The sequence below is a fragment of the Centrocercus urophasianus genome, unplaced genomic scaffold (genome assembly GCF_019232065.1).
Source record: "Centrocercus urophasianus isolate 14NV4802_14NV808 unplaced genomic scaffold, USGS_Curo_1.0 seq_2, whole genome shotgun sequence".
NCBI classification, from domain to species: Eukaryota; Metazoa; Chordata; class Aves; order Galliformes; family Phasianidae; genus Centrocercus; species Centrocercus urophasianus.
Genome location: NW_024884755.1, coordinates 14,416,939 through 14,427,252, shown reverse-complemented (window position 1 = coordinate 14,427,252; position 10,314 = coordinate 14,416,939). Strand labels below are relative to the sequence as shown.

Sequence of the window (10,314 nt, the reverse complement as noted above, 5' to 3'; positions counted from 1 at the left end):
GACAAATCCTTATGGAAAAAACAAGCCCAGTGAGTGACACTGATAACAAACAACTAGTCATTTTACTGTTGTTTTCAGCCTCAATTTCGTCTTCTCGGGTGGGTCCCCAACCACACCATCCTGCAAATGCTCTGAAGAACAGCAGCACAGTGGCAGCCAAGAGAATCACGGCCACACTTGTCGAACCTGCAGTCAAGTGCAACATTAGCTGTGTCACTAAGAATGCTGTGGGCACATGCCCAGCCCCAGCTCTGCTCAGAGCACGTGAGCATGCCCCCCAGGTGGCTGCTTTGCAGTACCTGGGACAAAATTTCATTCAAGAATCTGCTATTCCCCTCCCTCTGTGTGAGTGATTTCTCTAAGAGCAATCTAAACTACAGACATTAAATGGCTTTGCTTATAAAATGCTGCTGATACTTTGCCAATACTAAAAAAATTTTTATTTTCCTCAAGAGAGTGATTATTGGTAGGAAGTCAAACCCTTCCCAAGCCTGCAATGGGAGCAGCTCAGCGAGCACAGGGTGATGGGCCTGGGGAACTCAGCCTCCTCTGCAGGCTGAAACCTACCTCTGGGCTCTGCTCTTCTTGGCTACAAAAGCACCTTCCCCACAGTGCCTGCACGCATCATCCTTCCCTGTTAATAATTAAGAATGCAAGAAAGAATTCACAGCCCTTATCAGAACTGTGCTGATAACACTGCATCCTGGAAGTTATGAGACATGGATTTGCCTTTTCATTTTTAAGGTAAAGTGCCCTGCTTTGCCTCCAGTTAGCATTTGCAACCTGTTTTTGCCTTAGCAGCCTCTCCATTGGGTTTTAAAGACCCTCTGCTGCACAAAGGCTTTGGGGCCACGTTCCAGGAGCCTGCAGTGCCATATGTGCCATATGCCAGGGCTTGGGGCCAGGGGTGCCTCTGGCAGCAGCTGGGGCTGTGCCTGGAGGGGAGCAGCCGGAGACAGCACAGGCTGCTTTAGATTTGGCATCGCCAAAGGATTTTCTATTCCTCCCCCCAGGTAATGGATGCCAGGCAGCACTCACTTTTAGCAGTGAGCTGAGCACAACATCCTCCAGCATCTTCTTGATGAACACAGAAGTAGATAACTATTTCAGCAGGTCCTGGTGGGAGGTTTTTATGCAGTATGGGCAGATAATGGGAGGGGATGGGGGTCAATGATTGGCCCCCAGAGGAGGTTAGGGGGCCGTGGAGGCCAATGGATAGAAAAAAGGGGAATATTGTGGTTTGAGCATGGGGGACAAGCAGGGCTGCTGTCAATCAGAGTGGCTGCAGCACACTGGAGGGCAAATTCTGCCCCCGAGGAGTAGGGGGGTTGGGACAGAGAACAGCAGAATCAGGCAACCCCATGGAAACTGGCTTGTGGAAATGGCTGGCGTGCTCTGCCTTGGTTTTTATAGTGCTGTCCTATAGAGAGCATTATGCCAGATTACTGGCTGATGTTAATCAGGCTCCGCTCTACGGCCTCCTGGGGTGAGCTAATCTCTCCGGTTTGAGCCCTCATGGTTCTTTAGCATCCCTGGAGGGGCTGCAGACAGGTGAAGAGGAACTGTGAGACGTTTTGTGTGTTACAACACACAGCACAGAGGGCCACATTGTTCAGTGGCTGTCAGTCCAGGAGCTGTGCTCCAGGTGTGACAAGGTGGCTGTGGTTCTGCTTACTGCTGGCACACCACTGTCCCTGAGCACAGGGCTGGGAGCAGCCAGGAGATCTCCCTGATTTCCCCAGGTTGCAGCCATGGGCTTGTGGAAGAGCAATATAACTGCTCTCTATTGAGCTACTAAATTACATCCCCTCCACCCCAAAATGTCACACTTGTTGGCATACAATGGGGGCAAGGTGCTAACACAGTCCTAAACTAAGGCTATGGGCAAGTGAGGAAAAACACAGAAAGAGGTGTTTTAATTACAGCATGATGAACTTGGTAGGAATAAATGCAATAAAAGACCATTCACAAGTCATGGGGGCCTTAGTCCCTATAGGGTATGGTCTTTGCTAGTGTGATTTGCACCTCTGCTGGCAATCCATATGCTAAAAACAGAACCTCTCCAGCTTTCCCCACATCTGTTTCTGGTCTGGAGTAGCTCACTTTGCTCACGAGGACCAATGGATTTGTGTGAGTCTGTCTGTGCTGGGAAATGAAATCTTCCCAGATATTTCATCTTTCCTCCCTCCACCATCAAAATGTCCAATAAGGTTTTTCATTAACCTTAAGACATCTCCAGAATGAAACCGTGTTTCCATGTAAATACAGCTGAAGGGGAACAAACAGCATCTGTTCTGCAAATATTAAATGCGGGCAGTGGATGAATAGACTGATCTCCTCTACCGTGATTAGCCACATTTCTGCCTTGTAATTTTGGCTTATCACTCAGCAGAAACTGTAATCAGGATGTGATACATCCTATTGGCAAATTACAGCCAGGCAGCTGTCTGAGGCAGCAGCTGAACCCTTCGGTAATTTCAGCAAGGTTTTATTGCAGCCAGGGCAAGGCTCCAGTCAGTATATTAGCAGCGTGCTTTAAAAACAATAAGGGTTGGAACTCGTCCCACTGAAGTTAATTCTGACGTTGCTTTCCATGGGAAGATGTCAGAAATCCAGCAGGTCTCAGGGGTGTCTGCAGCAAAGGTAGAGACTGAGAGAAGCACTGTACTCTTTTGCACATTAAAAGCGATTTTGTAAAGGAATGGCTTCAGATTGTTTGGATGATGCATCATCATTCCCTGCAGTGCCCCCAAAGCCGCTGTTTCCAATGGCCTTGTGCTGGGTGTCGTCAGATATCATATTTTATGTGGAACTGTTTTGACTTTTCTACAGCACTGTGACATTTTTACAGTTTAATGGAATCACATGGCTGATGGAAAACATCCCAAATAGCCACAAAAAACACACGAAGCCACAAGTAAGCACTTCCTTTTCCTTTCAGCTCTCAGTTTGGCAGGAAGCATCTTGCATCTAGCTGTGCCATCTTTCTGAGACACTGAGGCAAACCTAATGGAGAATCCTTACACCTCTGGAATTGCATTGCTGCTGGGATAAAATGGATGCAGGTGTGGAGTGATCTGATAGAGAATCTCAGTCGCGACCGTACAGAGTAGCACACCTTACATTCAAAGCACAAGAAAATGCATTACCCTCATCTTGCTTTTTTACAAGTGACAACCTGTCAGATGAAACAATAAATCTGCTAGCTGGCCTCTGCTGCCCCAAACCTCTTAAGGCTCCAGCTCGTGTTTGTTTCTGAACACTCTCAGCCAACATTTCATTTTCCTCTCGTACTGATACTTAATGCCTTAAGTGCTTGGAAAGATAAACACTGTCTTTAAGCAGCACAATCTCTTGATCAGTTTATCTGAGGATTATTACACGAGTGCACAGAGGAGTGAGTCATAAATTGAGCACATTTTTGCCCCAGCTGGTGATTTCATTGGGACCAGTGAGATTGTGTATTCCAAAAGAACCATGAAAATGGGACACGGAGGAGATTCAGCTAACAGTTTTGTCCAGTTAACAAAACCCACTGTGATGGGGCAGCAAACTATGAAGTGTGGCCCACGCTTCCTGGTGCTGGGGGGTGGAGAGAAAAGATGCTTTCCTGGGATCAGATAAAGATACACTAGCCTTTGTTAGCAACAGTGCTCTTTTTCCCTTTCAGTGCCATTTTAATAGATTAAGTTGTCTGAAGAAGGGTTTATGACTTTTGCCAAATGCTACTTTCAGAGCAGCCAGAAAAGCTGATGCGTCCCAATGGGAAAAGAATATAAGAGATGAAGTGGAATTCAACCAGCACGAGTTCATCTTCTTAAATCCAAACCAGACAAGAAACAATGGTTTGGAAAGTTTGGTTTTGGTGCATGTTGGACCAAAATGTAAGAGTCTGAATGATGTGCTGGGGAAAAGCTCCAATAGAAACACCAGGGCAGATTAAAACAAGGGGTGGGAGGCACTGCCAAGAGCTGCCCCCAATCAGCTTGCAGAGCACTGTGACAAATGACAGTGATTAGAACTTAAAGTTTGAAGAGTCCAGTTAGGGCAATTGCCAATCAACTGATGTTCCATTAATGCAGCTGTCCCTGATATCCTAATGATGCTCTGCTTACAACCTTCCATTCTGCAAGGGTATTTTTCTGGTGAGTTTTAAAATCTGGTGAGTGAAGAAAGTTCATGTTCTGCATTCGCCAGCTCACAAACACCCCACACAGGCCAAAGTTCTCTCAGAATTTAGCTTTACTGGTCATACAAACCACAACAACAAAACAGCTCTGACTTCAAACTTCCTTTCCAAGCTTAACCAGTCCCAAGGTTGCTCCCTGCTGACACACTTCCATGCCAGTCTGCAATTTCTCTCTTATATCTGTTTGCAACTTGTAAAACTGACCTGCAGCTGTGATCCAGCAACGTTCCCATGTGAAGAGCACTGGTATTTGAACTGAGTACAGCTCTGCATTTATAAGAAGGTTGACAAAATTACTACCCAGTAATGATTCATCTTCTCAGATATTCACAAACATTCTCCCAAATTCACATTTTACTACATTATTTATACCAACAGATGTCGAGGCAAGAACACACTTCAGTTCTTCCTGAAAACTGGCACTAATTTTAGGTTGGGAATGCATCTTCCTAATGAAAAGCATGTCAGAGGCAAAGATGTTTTCAAAGCCACCGATCCTGGCATCTTACACTTTGAAACTAAAGCCATTTCTTTTCCGAAAGGATTCCATAAGACTCACACATACTTAGGACAACAAAAGATCTTTTTGTGTGTGTGTGAAAGTTGACCCATCACTGGACCAAGAAATCCAAGCTAACAAACAAATGTGCAATGATGGTAGATCATTTGGGCACTTCTCTACAATGTAGGTTCTCGGACCATTCATAGCAGTCATTTTTGAAATTCTTTCCTTTTGAAAGGTTCTTTGTGAGGGAAATGTTGCTTAGGTTGAATCGGGGATATGGAATGGGAACAGAGTCCATTTTCTTATTAAACAGAGTACTTTTCATGTTATAAGCATGACAGAGAGTATACATCACAGCCTGAAGTTTGATATTTGAATCCACAGCTAGACTTTACTTCCCACTCTTATTTCAAGACATGAGTAAGGACACATCTGCAGTTTACATTCTGACCCATTCAGAGGCCACTGACCAGTTCAGAAAGAACCTGAGAGCTTCAGATTCAGCAGCTTGGCTGTGAACTGGTGTATGAACTGGGCTCAGGAAGACCTGGAAAGACCTGGGAGAGCTGAGAGCCCTCAGATCCACCCAGGGAGCTCTCAGATTTTCCAAGAACAGAAGTAGAGAGCAGTGGAGACCTGTCACTTACTGCAGCCTCCTTGGGGCCAGACATCGTTAGGTTATTGCAAGCAGAATCTAACACATTTCCACAATTTCTTCATACAGTGCCTCCTATCCCTCTGTCATCTGATAGATACAAGCTGTTTGTTACCCCAGCACTGAGATGGTGCCTTGCAATTCTCTTTGACAGAACAAGAAGCTTTTCCACTTCACCAGGATTTCCGATCCAGACAATGTTCCAACAGTTACAAATGATATATATTATCATTTATATGTGTTATAAGAGCATCACCAAAGAAAACGTCTTACAAACAGTGATCAGGTTTCTGTGCTACTTCTTACCCTTTCAGAGCTAAAGATAATGTTCTTCATTTCAGCAATGGAGTACGGAAGAAACAAAAATAACCTTTTGTTGCAGGTCACCTGGTCCTACTTTCTGTTCCTTTGGATTAAGTGGAAAAGAGCAAAACGGACTCAGAGCTGTGATTTTTTTTTATTGTGCATTCACAGTTTTATGTTAGATTCAACGATGTGAATTATTACTGAACTGCATCTGTTAAAGAAACCTGCCCAAGTAAGATCAGCACCTACTGGCTCCAGCTCAGCTGCAATCCATAGGCTTTTTACCATCAATATTTATATGATCAGACGTGAGAGCTCTCTGTAATGGGCAGGCAGACACAGTGTGTCTGTAAATGAAGCCAATGCTTTTCAGCCTCTAGCAAGACTGTGTTCTTTATTAAGTATGAAAAGGAAGGATAATTTGATTCAGAAGTAATGCTACCTCTCCTCTACCTGGGCTCACACCAGAAGGCACATTTGCTTTTGCCATTATAAATCAACCACTCAGTGCATTAAGCACACATTTGTGATGCTCAGAGCTTCCTTTCTATGCCAGCTAAAAACAAGAGCAGATGAATCTAGAGCACGGGGCCAGGTGTCCTGAACTAGTTTTCAAGCAGAGAGTGCTACAAAGAGAGGGTTGGAGGTTGGGCATCACGCTGGGTGTCTATTAAATTTAAATGGTGTTTCTCAGCACGATCAGCAAGTCAAGATGTTCTACTTGATGAGCTCAGGAAGAAACAATCAGCAAAAGGGATGGATTGCCACGCTCTGAGTTTGACAGCTTCATAGCTGCCATGTGGCTGCACATTGGACTTTCCTTGCAGTGCTATGGCTTCACACTGACTCAAGGAGCAGCTTAATGCCAGCAGTGATCTGTCCCCACTGATGTGATTTCCTCAGCAGCTGTAACCAACTGCTTGATGCTGCTCTTTGAAAAGTATCCCACACACAGAGGCAGGCTTTTTTAGGCTAACTTAGGAATATACAAGTGATTAAATGATTATTTTCTTCCTTCACAGATCTTTGCAATGCCTTTGAGAAAGGCTTTAAAGGAGACCAGTATCACAGAATCACAGAATGGCTTAAGTTGGAAGAGACCTTAAAGATCACTGAGATCCAACCCCTCTTCCATGGGCAGGGTTGCCCCTGACCAAGTTCTCCATACTTCTTTGCTATTCAGTGATAAAGGAGAAGAATACAGAATTCCTGAACCTCCTTATCTCCTGTCTCATTTTCCATCTTAGATTACACGGTTCAGATTAGGGCAGATAGAGCAGAGCAAGGGTCGAGCTGCTAGATGTGGACTGGATCACAGATTCCTTGGTGGGAGAACTACTTTTCTGTGGGTCCATGATGCTCCCACCATGATAGGTATTTTCAGTAGAAGGCACAGCAATGTGAGCCAGCCTGACAAAGGAATGACAGTGCTCAGAAAAAACAACTGACCCCAAAAGGCATCACCGCAGGTGATCGAGTAGATGATGGCATCACAGAGAAAATGTCCAGGACGCCCTGAGAAACAGATGCATGGGGAGACTACTTAGAGTTAATGAGAAGATTGCCAGTGAGAAAACTAATTCACCAGCCACAATTGTCAGTGTGTCCAACACTCAAGGAAAATTAATATTAACATTTATTAACAGGCATGCATTTTCTCCCTCATTGAAGCTCTTTCTTCTATTTCAGCACTCTGGAGTGCTCAGATAGCCCAACTCTGACTATGAATCCCACTAGGAGGCCATTTCATGAGTCTCTTTAAGATAAAATATTTCTACAAACATGGAAATAAAGCAATATTCCGTGGTCCTTTCCAAAAGAAACAGCATCAGAGAAGTTCAAAAAACCTCTTCTGATCATCACAGTCCCTTTCTCATTACTGAAGGATGTAGGGCTCCAGACTGTCTGCCCAAAACACAACCGACAAAGGTGCAGCTGTGGTGTGTGATATATGATGATGGCAATCACTGAGACTCATCTGGGGAGCCTGACTTTCATTATTCTGTTCCACATCCTTGCTACTGACCCCACCATGTGGGTAGTTTCAACGTATTTTGTCTGCTAAAGGGCCACAAAAAGAACTGGGGCTTAAGCTTCAGCTATTACATCTGCTTTCCTGCATTCCTTGAAGGTAACAGAAGAACCTGCTTTGTCTGCACTAGTTTAACAAAAAATCCCCTCTGCTCATCTATTCTCAATCAGTCCAAAAATAATTATCCCTTGACTGGGTTTGACTGTAATACAACCTGCCCATCTGATTCAAGAGTTCAGGTTGTTCACAGAATCATAGAGACCATAAGGAGAAGACCACCAAGGTCCAGTCCAACCATCAACCCATCACCACCATGCCCACTAAACGATGCCCCACAGTGCTGGATCCCAAAAGAGTACACGTATAACAAGATGTGAAATTGTGTCTTTCCACTGACATTTCTATTATTGTTGTTTCTTCAAGAAATAAATAAGAAATCAAATAAATGCAAACCATTCCACTTATTCTTTGTTTTGTTTTCTTCAATGCTAAGTGGAATTGACACAATGCAGGGTGGTGGGGGATTGGTTTTGCAGAATCAGCATGTTCCAGGGAACTTATATCCCATAGGAAAATTCATCCACTCACACTGTGTTCTATTCTTGAAAATGCCTCAATTTTTATCAGTTCAGCTTTTCTATTCTGGATTATATTTCTCTCTGACAGGAAAAAAACATCTGTCAACATCTGAACACCCTGCTTGTAATTGGAAATTTAATCCAGCATATGATATTTTTTCTTTTTCTAGAACAATGGAGAAAAAGGCATTTGGGACATATTAATGGTACTAATATGAATGTGTTTCACATGCTAGGCATTGTTGGATTGCCATGGCAATTATCTCCATGGAGATTTCTAAAATATTGATTCCTGGGTGCAATTGTAAACGTTTTTCCTATTGAACAGAGACTTGTCTGGAAATCCCCAAATCTGTTGATAATAGTGTATCTATGTGGCGTTGGGTTTCAAAGGAATTAGAACCAACTTGGACGCAGTTCTGATTCTACATTCCCGAGCTGTTGTAGGAACCCTGCATAGTCCATTTTAATTCACTTTCACAGTTTTCACTCACCATTAAAATTACAATTATTCCATTTAATGTAGTTAAAAGACGATGACAAGAAATGGGGTGGCTCAGAATTTCTGCAGCTGTTAGTATTTAGAGTAAATAGCCAACAATTACTGAAGACCAAGACTGAATAAAGAGCCTTATAAGACACAGGCTTTCACACCGTAATTTGCAGACAATGAGGATTCCATGGACTACTTCTAAGGGATCCATGATGCACTAATAAGAAAAGCAATTGTGGGCTTAAATTCACTATTCAGGGACCACACTTCTAATAGGAAAACCACAGCTCAGAAATGACCGAGAACCTTTGCCATGGGATTGATTTGCAGCTATGTATGTGAGTAGCAGGACTCATTTTTGCAAGCAATGATTTATTTCACAACGAGTCAAAGAGGGAGTGAGATCCCATCACAGCAGTGTGGGAAGAAGCAGGCTTCAGTTTTATTCTTACTTCTGATGTTCAACTATTGCCTAACCTGGGGCACGCTGCTTTTCCTCTCTTTGCCTCTGCTGCTCCCCATCCTCCCTAAGTCTTGTGTTTTTATAATGGAATTTCTTCAGAAGAGGGGCTGCATCCCATTATGTATTTACCCAAGGCTGAGCACAACAGAGCTTCACTTCTGCTTAGAACCTTCACCAGCAGAACATTTCATATGGCTCTGGGCAGCCTGGTCTGGTGGTTAGTGACCCTGACCACAGCACAGGGATTGAAACTAGATGATCTTTGAGGTCCTCTTCACCCCAGGCCATTCTATGATTCTATGAATAGTTCCACCCAGTCATATTGCCTATACGCAGCAGTCATTTCCATAACAAAGAAACAAATCTTAATTGTGATCACTGTACACACCTGAGCATATTTTAGTTCTGAGCAATCTTTCTTCTGCCTCCCTCCAGCTTTGCAAACCCCACAAATGCCCATGTTAACTCTCCATCTGCAGGAGCACTAGAACAAACTGCCCGTACAGCCCTGGGCTCCCTCTGAAATTATTTCCCTGGGAAACCTCTCCCTTGTTTCCAGTGATTCCATGAGAGAGCTGCAAAATCGTCCTGGCTATTGCGGATGTGATGTGAGATTCATGGTTATTATTATTTCTATCATCACGAGGATTTAGCAGCACAGTCTGAGGCCCACGGAGAAATGTCCCTGGTTAGTGAGGCACCTGTGTCACACAGTGAAATGGGCAATAAAACTTATAAAACATGTCTCAGAGAAAAGCTTTCTTACTCAACTACTGGAAAGAAAAAGCACGGACTGTTTTGGGCCACAAAAATATCCAGAAAAAATCAAGAAAATTTGCAATCAGGCGTACACTCTTGTTCTCATTAGGAAACCAGTTTGGAACAGCTATGTGCTTTACATGGAAATATAATTAATTTCCTTAAAATCAGATGCTATTATTCAAAGGAATGAGTTCATTACATCAACCACTTCAATTTGCTAATCTTCTTGCTGTGAGAAAGCACTTAAATTATTCCAGTCCTGGCTGCTTCAGCCATTTGTGTAGATTTTTATGCTACCAGCAAATGTTGGGATGGGGCCATCTTAGGAAAT

General features: G+C 43.6%; 1 protein-coding gene across 3 annotated transcripts in view; it reads right to left on the bottom strand.

Annotated features, from left to right (window-relative positions):
• ATP2C2 (ATPase secretory pathway Ca2+ transporting 2) overlaps nt 1-10,314 on the bottom strand; it is a 95,533-nt gene that overhangs the window by 18,973 nt on the left and 66,246 nt on the right. The gene's annotated exons all lie outside the window — the stretch shown is intronic.